Here is a 13,752-nt window from a genome sequence, read left to right on the forward strand (position 1 = left end):
ATGGATGAAATCCCCAGCGTTTTACACTAAAACGCGGCAACATCAACAATCCGCGACGCGGTTTGAGGTCGTGTTTTAGTTACTAATATTCTAATCATTTAGTGACGCCTTAGTATTTTCTGATGTCGGTGATATTTATAAATTCCATGTGCTATAGGCCTATCGCTTGCAATAGGTGCTCTTGGCAAAGTGACAGGCATTCCGCACATGGATTTTTCATCAATATTGTGTCCTACTGATGTACCTCTTCGTTCTTTCATTTTGTTATACAAAACTGTCTGATAAAATTGAATGTTGTCAGCTAGCTAACTGATTGCAGATGCAGATAATACAATTCCAGCGTCGTTGTGATAAGTGATATTTGAATTTCGACACTGACAGGACTGTAGATTATCTGTCTTGGATTTAGTTGCATTAGTGAACATGGCGGAACGTCAGTACTAAAGGAATAAATTGGTTATCCTTGGCTACCTCGTGCTGAATGCGGTCCAGTTACAATAGAGCGGTTTATTAAAATTGTGTTTATTTCTGTGATGCTGACAGATAATGCACTAACATAAGGTATTGTTGCAACTGTTGCAGATCCATGCTGTTGTTTACTGAATCCAAGTAATGATCCGATTGTATCTTGTTTACTGAGATCGATGAACAGGTTGTTTTTATTTAGTGTTACTCTTGATCGCGATATATTATCGCTTGAAATGAGCCCAAAATGATGGGATACCGCTGCTGCTAGTTGTTATAACATATTTTATTCTTCTGATGAGATCTGTAACGTTGTATGCCCCTTGTGGTATCTTAACATACTTCCAGTCGACAACACCTTCTTTTCTTACTCTAAATGTAAAATCATCATTGATTTTAGCTTTAACATTTGCCATTGAGTACTATGCTGTAGCTGATACTAGTCCTATTGATCATCGCAGTAAAGTTCAAAAAGTAGGCTGCAAAATATAGAAACGTTTGCACTGTCCGCCATAGTCTGAGATGAGTCAAGCAGTAATGTAGTTGATAACATTTTTTTTTATCTGACAGATAAAATTTGGTGTGCTTTGCGGTTAATAAATCAAATCGCCGCGAATTAATTCGCTGTGATAAGATCACTATGTAAAATATAGTATTCGTCGGATGTTAGAAAGATTATCTCAAATATCAACCATTTTGCTGTCGATTTCTGTGCTTAACTTTCCGGCTTCGTTTGGTGAGATTAATAGCATCAGTCAATTAACCATTTCAGATTGAGAGTTAAAGATTTTGACCCCTTTAACTACCATTTGTACTTTTCCAGCATCAACAGTTTTTTTAGTCATAGTCTTAAAATTATGTCGTGCTTCATTACCTGAAACACATCTCTAAGTATTTTGAGACACTTTCGTGTAAATATCAGCAATGGTAGCATTCGTATCGTATTACAAGCCTCACCAGCCCCTTAAGATGTGTTTGCGTTATTTATAATAGATTTAGCAATATCTAATCCTTCTGTCATTTCCTTTAGATCTTTAAGAACTTCCAAATTTTTATTAAGAGGCCCGGTTCTCACTTTGTTAAGAGGAAATAATTTTTTAGAAATAAAATTGTCCTCAAATTGATCGTATAAATTATATTTTGTTTCATCATTAACATGACTCTGATAATAATTAATTAATTTTTCTTCATCTACTTTTTCAATAAATTACTTCTGCTTTTCTGTTCTGCTCATTAATATGTTGTATAATTTCTGCTTCTCGTGCAGCTGAATCGCCTACTCTCCCAATAACTTTCTTCTGTTCTTCTTCAAGTATACCAAGTAATCCTCCCTCCAATATTTTTTTTTTTATCTTCAGGTGATACAACAGAAAAATCTAGTTGTTTGCCAAGTAAACTTCAGTAAATGGTCTAAAACGTTTACCAGTTTCTTCTACAGTCTGTTGATTACCTTGACGTTCCTGTTCAACTTTTTTCTTAAAGGCTGCTATCCTTGCAAAAAAAAAAAATCTTTAGAACTTCTAATCGTTTTGCGTCCATTTTTATAAGTATCTGTTAGATTAATTTTTACTGTCCAAAAACATGTCTATTCCACATCTGAACATGCTATTTAGATCTCGTGCTAGCTTATCAAATAAAAAGAAATTCCCTGAGCAGCAGGCTGCTTCGACGCAAGCATCCCGTCAGTTGCTTCACATAAAGCTCAGCAAATTGTTCTCGTCTTATAGTTTGTACGCCATTGTTGTCGAGTCCAGCAAAATAAACAATCTGTATTCACCTGATAAATCGATCGACGTTATAAAAATATTGTGCCAGATAAAATGCATTACATTTTCTTTTTCGCGACAGTTAAAAATAAGATTTTATCTTATCCATTTCGCTGTTGCTTAATGGGATGTCATCAAACAGAATTATTTTATGCTAGCTCGGCAAATGGTATCAGAACTTCAGGTTGTTTTATGATAAATATATCATACCAATGCGTAGTTAATTTTTTAATTTTTCGTTATACGCGCTAAGCAAATCAGATTTGTCTTATTTTAAGACGTCTTTAAGCAACAGATTCATCAGAAAGTTAGTTTTGCCTGATCCAGTTTGTCCTACTATCAGATAATGACAATCTGGAATGGTGATGGTTGTGTTGAAGTTTCATTAATGCTCCGTATCAAAGTTAATTATGCTCACTCTACAATAGGTATTCACAAACATTTATCGGGCGGTCAAAGTTAAATTTATCAGGCGGTCAAAGTTAAATGTTATCGTGCGGTAAGAAATAAGAATGAGCTATTACAAAAAAATTTGTACATTAATTGAGAGCATAACATAAGAATAAACTACAACCCCTGTAGATGGCGCAGACATAACAACTTATCTCAAAAAATCTGGAGACACAATGGCAGGTTATTTAAGTATGTCAGGTCAGGAAGTGTTAGGCCTTAAAACAACATATCCGCCTATCAACGCAGATAACACACAAGTTGTAACTTAAGGGGATCGATAATAGCAACGTGTCATTGAGAGGTAGAAAAATTACTGGAAATATCAATATGAATGGGGAAAAATTAAATCTTAAAACCCAATAACCTCCTTCTAACATAAATCATTCACAAGCAATACGTCATGAAAAGCTTAGTGCTGTCGATAATAACAAGTTGTCGTTAATTGATAAGACAATGGCCGGAAATTTAAATATGGGCGATAAATTAATATTTAATACGCGGCTTGTAATACAACGTTGATGAGTAACGATTTTGTATCTAATGTAATGTTTATCAAGGATATTTTTTGTAATACAATCCGGTGATACGATGACAGGTATGTTAGATATGGGCGCTAAGAAAATAACAACTTATAACGCATCTTACAAATAAACAGTACGTGGACGCTGAAATAAGTGCAGCATCAGCAAGTACAATACCTGATACGGATGCCGCTTATCTCAAAAAAGCGAGAGACACAATTACAATTATGATTCAGCAAGATAACTTCTACGTATGTACCTGCTACTGCATTTGATCTTGTGAATAAACAGTAGGAAGATAGTGTTGTTGCACAGTCGCTTGCGATTGGTGGTAGATCCAAACGAGCTAAAATAGTGTTGGTCATATCTGGCTGAAGCTATATATAGTCGTTGGGGTTTTGTTGCAACATCATCAAGTTATCGGAAAAAAATCCAGGTCATGTGCTTGCGTTTAACAGCCTTATATCGGACGGGTTAGAGTGGATCAGAAACGGAGAATCAAATCAACTTTTGGATCAAAATACACTGTCCAGCGGCCGTAGCGATATGGAAATTTCAATTCCCACGTCGACTAAATGTGAACTGATATGTATAGGATATTTATTGGCCACGTCAATACTTTCACCAATGTATCCTTGATCTTGCAGTAACATCAAACAAGTACTCGTATTTCCGGATTTAAGTTAACATCTCTGAGGGTCCATATCAAGTTTTGAGGATGTTTCAGACATACACAGTTAACGAATTAATGTCATTATAATCAGAGTAGCAAAAGAGTTTTATAATTTTATGCTAAACCTGTAAACGGAGATCGAAATAGCCAATGTTGATCAGATAGACCCAAAGAGTGCTGAGGAAGCAAGAACAACAAACATAATTGCTCAAGTGAAAACAATAACTTTAAATTCACCCGGTTTAAAAGAAAACATCGACAACTTTGACAGAGTTAAAGGAATGAGAGGCCCTTAACTGAAATACGTGATCAGAGACTGCGATATAATTAACAAATACTGACCGGTAAGTGACTATTAGGAACGGCGATTAAAAATTGAAAAATTGTTGAAAATACGTTGATTCAGCAAAATATAGAACTTATTTTACGATTGACAAATCTAACCTTGTACAAACGCAATATCATCATTGTAAAAAGCCAGAGAAAGAGCGACTGAAAAAAGACTTGTGATGAGCTTGATAAGCTTGCTGAAACAAGAAAATACAAAGTTTTTTTAAAAAAATTGTAAGCTTAAATATACATTTGTTACAAGTAGAATATTTCGCGTGCAATATATTAATTATTGTAATAAACAGAAATGGAAAATATAAGCTCAAAATTACTCGGCTAACAACAGGGTATCTAGTAATAGACTCTTTCACCGGTGATAAAAAGTATAACATATAACACATTAGTACTGCACTAAACGCAATATCAGAAACTGAGCATATGATTGAGTTATGTGATGGTGTTGAACGAGATATATCTTATCAGGAGCTTGACGATATTACAACTGTAGAACATAGTATTCATAATCATAATTCTAAAACATTTGCGCTGCCCAAATACTTAAAAATATAATCTTTTTATTTAAACAAACGTTTGTATATGTCTCAAATAAAGAGCGAATAATGCAAATATAATTATAGTTTTGATTCTTTAATCCCACATTTGACACTTGTCACGTATGGCAACTCGATGTCAAAGTGGGGTGTTTCAAAACATTTGTGCCAGATCCAGCTGTCAGAAAAATTTCGAATGAGAAAATGCAACATAAACATAAATGACAAAATGTCATGTTTTAGTTACTTACTATCGTATTCGAATGTCCTAAGCATGTATCCTTCGTAAAACTGCGAATCATATTACGGTTGCTTTCAGAAGCTCACCTGCTTTCTGTCTGAACTTCCACTAAATATTTATTTAGTTGTTGAGTAAATATGTTTTATGTTTACTGGCCCTCTCTGATAGGTATCGTACCCGGGTGTTGGCATCCCACTCAGAGTTTTCCAGCCCATTATATCATACGTATAGGTATAAAATGAAAACAATTGTTTTTATCAATAGGCTCTCTAAGAAGGAAGCTGGAAAGTTACTGACAGACGCAAAATACAAAAATGTAAAAGAGTTGATTGTTGGATACCTACACCTCTCCGTTAATGACATAAATATAGAAGTAGCAGATATTCGTGGTCTTTTGAGTCTTGCAACAACATATCAATTCTCAGGCAATATCCTGTACTTACAAATTGTACACGGGGCTAGTTAGGTTATGTGGTTAGTTAAATCGATGAAGCAGAAGATATTTATCATGACAGAGTCAATGATATTGCTGAAATACCAACAATTTTTGATACTTCGTTTTCATTTTCAGATCGTAAAGTTTTAACAGATACCAGATATAATGATATCCAACCTGAAGTGTATGTTAAGTTCAGAGAATTTATTACTGATCCTATTAATAGCAAACGCATTGCTATGGTTGATAAAGCCACTTCTGAAAATACCTTCACTACGTCAATTTAAATAATAACTGAAACAGTTTCATAATGAAAAGAAATAGATTATTAATTTCAATCATATCTCATCAGGTGTCTCAGACAATGACAAGGACGAACTGATCAAATACTACAAATATTGTCATAAAAAACGTTACTGCGTCATACGAACCAGGAAACGTTATAGTAAAACAATAGGCGTGCTGAGTTACATTCTAATCTTACTAACAACAACTGGAATTGCATCAGCGGCCGGAATGTTAAATGCATTACTCCTGATAGTGTCAGGGGCAAGTATTGTATTATCAGAATAAATAAATGATAGAGCCTCAATAAGAGAAAAAAATACTTCTTTTAAAATATCATTAGCTACATACAATAAAATTCGTAATGTAAAATATAATTAGCTACATACAATAAAATTCGTAATGTTAAATATGAATAGCTATATACAATAAAATTCTTAATCAGCGTCGAGCTTATCTAAGAGGTGAGACGTATATTGTGTTAGAAGTGATACATGAGCTAAAGACGATTTACTGTGCAATACAAAACACGATACTCGGTAAAGAAATTGTGTGAAATATATACTATGGAAGATATTACAGTAGACATTACTACGTGGAAGATGAAACGAATTCTTTTACTGTGGCAAGCATATGACGATTATGCTTAACAATGAAAAATACAGCCCGCATTGTAAAAGAAGAATTAAGATAACGCTCTTTCTGGTTAGCACACACAATTCAGAGTATTGTAGTAAAATTGCTTTTTTGATCACATACTCACTTTTTGATGATATCGATAATCTTTACAATCAAATGTCACAATATAAATGCACAAAGATCACAGTGGATGACAAATTAAAAACAAATCATGTGACATGGATATATTATCAATAGGATAGAACCTGGTTATCTCATCAGTGGGAAGTTTAATCTGTACTTGTTTTGACATGATGATGAGATATGTAATAGCAAAAGCTGATACGTTAAAGATATCTCGACAAGTGGTTGTGTAAAATTGTATGTGAATATAAAAAATATATAAAGTAAACATTTGTGTAAAATATAAAGCAAAATTCGCAGTAGTCTTGTATGAGGGGAGTTTTTGGATCAGCCCTATTTTGTTCGATGACGATAATTATTTGCATGATAGGTTCTCGGGTTAGGTAAACAATGATGAAATCGACGCTGTTACCGCAGCAAAGTTGTTTTCGTATTCATTTGGACTAATCCAAGGTGATAAGTAGGGAGGGAAATCATGACGTCGTCCAAGTTCGAAAATAGGCTTTGTGCCAGAAACCGCCTTATAAAAGACCAGTAGTTTGGTGTCATAGTGCGAAATAATTTTATATGTGAATCTCGGTTTATCATGCTTTAGTTTGGATGTGTTGTGGCAAGATTTCAAAATGAGTCAACCTTTCACTGTTATGATATTCATACAGTTGAAAACAAAATGTTTGAAGAGCTGCTTTCACCGTAAGATTCTTTTAATAAACAGAGCTTGTTCTATATTGATTGAATTTAAAATATGGCTGATTTTAACAAAAGGAATTAATTATTCTCAAAATTACGCATGGTCCAATCATTCATGGACAAAATCTCTCCTACAATTTTACAAATCGAAAATGCCTTCTCCGATTCATCATATATGTATTTATCTTGGTTCATCTTAACCTCCCTTTCAATAACAACCGTTTCGAGTTTCGAATAACAAACACACACACACACAAACATGTATATATATATATATATATATATATATATATATATATATATATATAGATATAGATATAGATATAGATATATATATATATATATATATATATATATATATATATATATATATATAACTCTGGTCTAGGTCTTTAAAAGTATTGACCAATTTAAATGAATAGTGCAAAAGATGGAATGTTCGAGTGAAAGATTTGTTAAAAGAAGATTAAAAATAGTAAATTTCGACATAGTTCTTTAGAAATACTTTTATATGGAATACACAGTCTTAAACTGACAAAAAAGACCAGGTAATTTCTGCTTCAACATGATGAGCTCCAGAGATATCATAATGAACAGGATCAGATGTCCACCTCCTATGGCTACATACATGGCCCCATATTTTGCTGGATTACCAACGTTGTATCTGGTGCCGGAGTTGCCATCACATCTGAACAAATTACAGGCAGATAACATTTTAATAGGTTATTTGGAAAACATGCTTGTCAGTTTTGAAATATGTATATTTAGTTTATATCTTTGGTTTTGATAGTAGAATCGTCTCATCAACAATAACAGAGTAATTAATTAATAAAGTTATATAGTTAATAAATGACCTAGATTGATTTGTTGAATAATCTATTGTGTTCTATCTGATGTCACGCGTTGCAAAGTAAGACTACTCAAACACTAATTAAATAGTTGGCTACATATACAAATGCAATCAACGGTAGTTCATTCACATTTTTCATAAATGGTTTCTTTTATTACCGTTTTGGATAGCATGGAATCGTATTACAATTCTGGTGCAAATATTTGTATTGTACAATGTGCTATATATATTTTCTTTTTAAGTAATTATAGGGCGAGCTTCTTCATCAGAAAATTGAAACTTTTCACTTGCTCAATTACATACAAATGTTAATTCCATATTTCATACTGCTGTTGCTATTAATTAGCAAAAGTCACATGAATGTCCTAATAGTTCGGTGTTGTTAGAGGAAACGCTAACATTAACTCCGTGGAAGAATGGTTCCTTAACGTTCCTTTGTGTAAAAAACTGAAAATCGTTGATGCTGTTATTTCTAAAATGTTTTAACAGAAAGGGTTGATTCTTTAGAAAGGTGCTTTGATGCGAACAGTATATAATCTTGTTTTTTCTCGATTTCAATAAAGGTCAAGTATGCAAATAGGTTTGACATGTCGTGTTAAGCAATATAGCAGGATAACAATTACATATATAATTAGCGACATACGTAAGACCTTCCTTGTAAGGTTGACAATGCCTGTTTCTCAGAAAGGTCGCTGCACACAGCTGAGTGAAATGTGCCTAACAAGCTGTAACACCACAAATTGCAATTTCTTGATGAAATTATATTCTTTAGTTTGTCATTGGTATATCTGGCTGAAATAATTCAGATGATCAAAACTCTCTTGATGGCACGTTATGCTGGTTTGTTCCAGAAGAAATCGAATCTTAAAACCATAAAATAAATGTAAAGAATGCAAACTGTTGTTAAGATATTTTGCTTAATTGAACTCCAAATGTCTTTAAAAGTGATTTCGTTGATTTCCTTACTGCTTATGGAATCGATTAGGAGCGATATTGTCTGTAATCTTGAGATTTCACAGAGAGTTCTAAATCTTTTTTAAATATATTTACTCACGAGCACAATAGAAAATTTAGCTCCAAAGACTCTTAACAAACAAGTGTCGTTCATATTGACTTCAAGAATTAATGAGAGCGACCTGTTCGAAACATGTCTTCCAGAGCGTCTACGAAAATGTCAATTTCACACTTATAATTCATATATTTTTAAGAACTTGCCAACATTTAATCTTGTCTTCAGTTTAGATCAGATGGTTGAATGCTTGGTGTTTATACCAAACGTCTCTAGTTCAGATCTGCTTATATTTTTCTTTCTACCTGTCGTAATAATTTTTCCGAATCAAGCTCAGTTTGATTTGTATTATTAATTCGTGTCACATGCTTCTAGATAAACCCATCACTTTTGGGTTTTCTGTATAATGCTAATTTATACTGTTTAAAATACACTGAACATTATACGTGCAATAAAGCAATATATTTAGCTTTTCCCTCGGGCAATGCTAGAAATATGTTTACGACTCAATGGTGTTTGACTAAGTACAGAAAGAAGAGAAACCAGCAACTTTATTCATATCAGCAAATATATTTCTTGTCTAAGTTACAAAAGGAAACTTTAAGAACAACTTTCAATACGATTTATATTTCAAATGACCCTGACAAATCTATTACATGTTCTAAAGTAAAGAGTTTTCCGAATGAGTCCGAATATTGAATATTCTGATGTGTCCAAATTGTAACCAAATTTTGTAATAAAGTCTAGATCTTGAACTTAAATATTGGTAAACAACTTTTAACAAAATGACATTAGTCAGGTAGGCCCAAACTCATAACCTCAATTATGGACAAAGGTCAAGCATACAATACAAATTAAATATACTTAACACCTCCCATCCTCACGAAAATAAAGATTTATGCAATAAAGCTTTGCACATTATTATTTCCATACACGTGAGAGTGTACTCGCATTCCTTTTTCCTCGATGTAGCTAATCTAAATGTTGTATTGCTGCAACAATAAACTCATCTTAAAAATCGCGTTTCTGTTTTTCATTTCGTTAATGAAGAAAGGAGGATGTGTGATCACTGAATACAATAGTCGGTAAAAGAGTTGAACTAATAATAGTTCAAAGTGTTGAAAAGCCAATATCAAAGCCAAACATTACTTCTCGATTGTGGAATAATTTCTCTGGTGCTCCTTGATCTTTTAGAAAAATAGTACACTGGATGATCCACACCATTTACGTAGTCATGAAACAGCAATATACTTAATCACGGACTTCTTGCATCGACAAATATGTTAAACAATTGACTGAAAGTTAGCGATAAAAGAACTGGTGCTCTCCTCGGTAAGGCATTTAATTTAGTAAAAGCCTTCTGACATTTTTAGATCAGTGAAACTTTGATGTCGTACTCAACAAATCGTTCAGTTGTTTAACAATTAAGGGAAAATGTGAGCACAATTTCCGATAATATCCATCAATACCCAAAGCTCGCATCATTCGTCATTTACTAACAGGTACATGGAAGTGAGGGATAGCCCTGACCTTAATTTGAGCACGACAAAACTCACTTCGAAATTAATTTTGAAACTGTATCGCGGAGATGATCAATCAGTTTCGGAATGGGTCTAAAATGGTATTTCCATGTACGGTAGCAGATGATCATGCAATCGATATAAGCTTCACAATTATGTAGACCAGCTGTTAGTCTGTACATTAAACCCTGGAAGGTTGGTGAAGAATTTTTTCTACCAAACGTTATCACTTTATACTGATAAAGTTTATCTGGAGTTGCAAATGCCGATATTGCTTTTCAGTGAGCATAATTTGCTAGAATCCTTTTAAAAGGGCAAACTTATTTGTATTCAAAGTTTTGTCTATGCAGCCATCTATTCTTGGCATTGGAAATTATTTTGCTTTGGAGACATTGTTAATTTTTCTGTACATCCGTACACATGCATAATATATATTCTAATTTAGGCAAATTAATTCATGGTGATTTCCAGGCACTATTACTTGGTTGTATCAAATTATTCACGAGCAAGTACTAATTTTCTCTTTTTGCAAACATTCCTGTGTGATAGGATTAATCCCGTAAGGAACTTGATTGAAAGGTGAAGAATCTACAACCTCATTGTCATGATAGATTTAATTGTTTCGTGTAGAAACAGCTGGAAACAAGTGCTGACATTGTTGTCTTAGTTCATAGATATTGTAGATGTACACCATACATATCAATGTTTCTGTTCTCAATGCCTCTGCAAATGATCACAATTATGTGTAGCGTTACTTGTGAGGAATTATTGTAGATACTTTCAATGTGTGTCATTTTTGTAAAGAAATAAAATATTCTTGAAAACTGGGATGTTCTAGATAAGTAATTTGAAACTGAGAAAGTAATATTTCCACAACAAATTTTCCGTACAAATTTAAAAATTATTATTAAAACAATAGCTCGATAATGAAAGTTCGAGTTTAATGACTACCTTCCAGCGGTGTTGTCAACATGCTGCACAGACTTGCTCTGCCACTCGTCAGTCCGAGCCAGTACAAATCTTTAATGTGTGCAGTGCGAACCTAATATTAATAATGAAATAATTATACAACGTATTGAACAGAGAAGTAGAATAAATCGGGTTAGCAACAGCAATTATAATGGTCAGAATAAATTACTGTCTGACCAAATTGAAAAATCTGAATATCGTGGAGTCATAGTGCGAATTAATTAAAGTTTAGTATGGTTTAGTTCGGATGTGTTATTGCAACGTTTCATATTGAGTATGGTCACTAAAATCAAATAATTGTGATCGAACTGTTTCGATATCGACAGAGTTAAAGACGAAGTGTTCGCAAGCTGTTCACTCACCGTCAGATTCTTTAAATAGACACAACTTGTTATATAATGAATTTTTAACTAATGCTGATAACAACAAGCCGAAACATTTATTTTCAAACAATAGCATTATCCCGGCATGTCCAAAACCTGTCATATAATGTTCCTGTACATGTTGTATATATTTGTTTTCGTTCACGCTAACTTAACAGTCGAAACTAATTTGATTATAGCATTATAGCATTCATTTCCTTACTACATCCCCTTTCCATAACAACCGTTTAAAGATATGTCTAATTTATTAACAGTATTTCCCTTTAGGCACATTTGTGCGTCAGGGACGCACGCTGGAGAAAATTGACGCACACATTTTGTTGCCGTGCGGGTTTTTCTGACGCAAAGGATTCCCCTCTATGATGTGATCAGGATTTATTTAATATTCAATGCATAGGACGAGGGGTGGCATCGTGTATACTTCGAGCATATGTATTGACTAGTTTCCAGCTTTGTTTACTCCCTGTTTTGCGTTCCTCTATTAGCATAGCGGATTACAACGAAGGGAAGATACAAAATAAGGAACCAGACTAGCATAGGCATTGTTATGACGGAGTATCTTCCTCTAATCTCGCGAGTACTCGCGCGATTTCCATCTTGCTCAGCAAGATGTCATCTTGATGTTTAACATCAATGCTTGTTGCACTAGAAAGTGATCTCCACTAAGAATCATTAGCAAAGAAAGTGAAAGAAGCACACCGCAAAAGAGTAACTGTGGATCTAACTTAATGAACAATGGAGAAAATAATTCCCTTGACTGGAATACGGCACATCCGTTAGGATTACCGGTGTGACTTCTAATCGCGAAGACTGCAAAAGTGAATAATCCTTTCGTGACAGGGTTTAAGAATTTTAAAACAATCTGCCCTCGTTCGCCACAAGATATCTGGAGAACACATTACAACCCAAGACATTATTTCACAACAAATAAATTAGTAAACTTGCCGAGAGAAATGTGTTTATTTGGATTACACTGTCTAGGGGTCATTGCAGATTTTGTTGGTTTTTAACTTTGCTGCAATAAAAGAAAGATCTTAAAGTTCAAGTGTAACTTATTAGAAACAAGATGAATCATCAGCCGATTTGATTTTTGGATAAATGTGTTCTAGGACGAAGTACAATGAAACCGATGATAGTGCACATTTTATGACAAACAGTAAATTAACTGCCGTTTGGTTAAAAAGATTTATTAGGCTTTTTGCATTGGCTTATATGTAATGTGTTGGTCTATAATATTGCTTCAAAAAGATTATATGAAGACTATTAAAAGTACTATTTTAAAAGAAAAATGTACTAATAAAATTATTCTTTCAATGGACAATGCATCTGTTTGTTAATTGTGCATGCTGGTTTATTTGTATGTTTAGAGAGAGAGGGAGCGAGAGTATGGTGTGCATGTTGCAATATCCTATTTCAAGCTGAAAAAGTATGAGTCAGGTGAAAATTTGTTAGTATATTTTTTGACCCCCACATTTTTTATTTGACCCCCAGTTCTGACACCAAAATTTTTTTTCTCTCTTCATATATATATATATATATATATATATATATATATATATATATATATATATATATATATATATATATATATATATATGAAGAGAGAGAGACTCTGTCTTTCCATATATTACATAATTACATATGTATATGACATATGAGTTTTTCATGTTACTGTATTGCAGTCATAATGCTATGTTTAGCGATTTCTGGTGCAGATCCTCAAAACGATTGGGTATTTGACTGGATATTGAAAGTGATGAACAAGTCAAAAGAAGATTTTTCTTCGACGACAATTGTGGTATTCAGTAAGCTTGGTTGTTGCCAATAATTATATAATTTACCTATAGT

Source organism: Sinohyriopsis cumingii, unplaced genomic scaffold (assembly GCF_028554795.1).
Source record: "Sinohyriopsis cumingii isolate HCF-2022 unplaced genomic scaffold, ASM2855479v2 utg000229l, whole genome shotgun sequence".
Lineage (NCBI taxonomy): Eukaryota > Metazoa > Mollusca > Bivalvia > Unionida > Unionidae > Sinohyriopsis > Sinohyriopsis cumingii.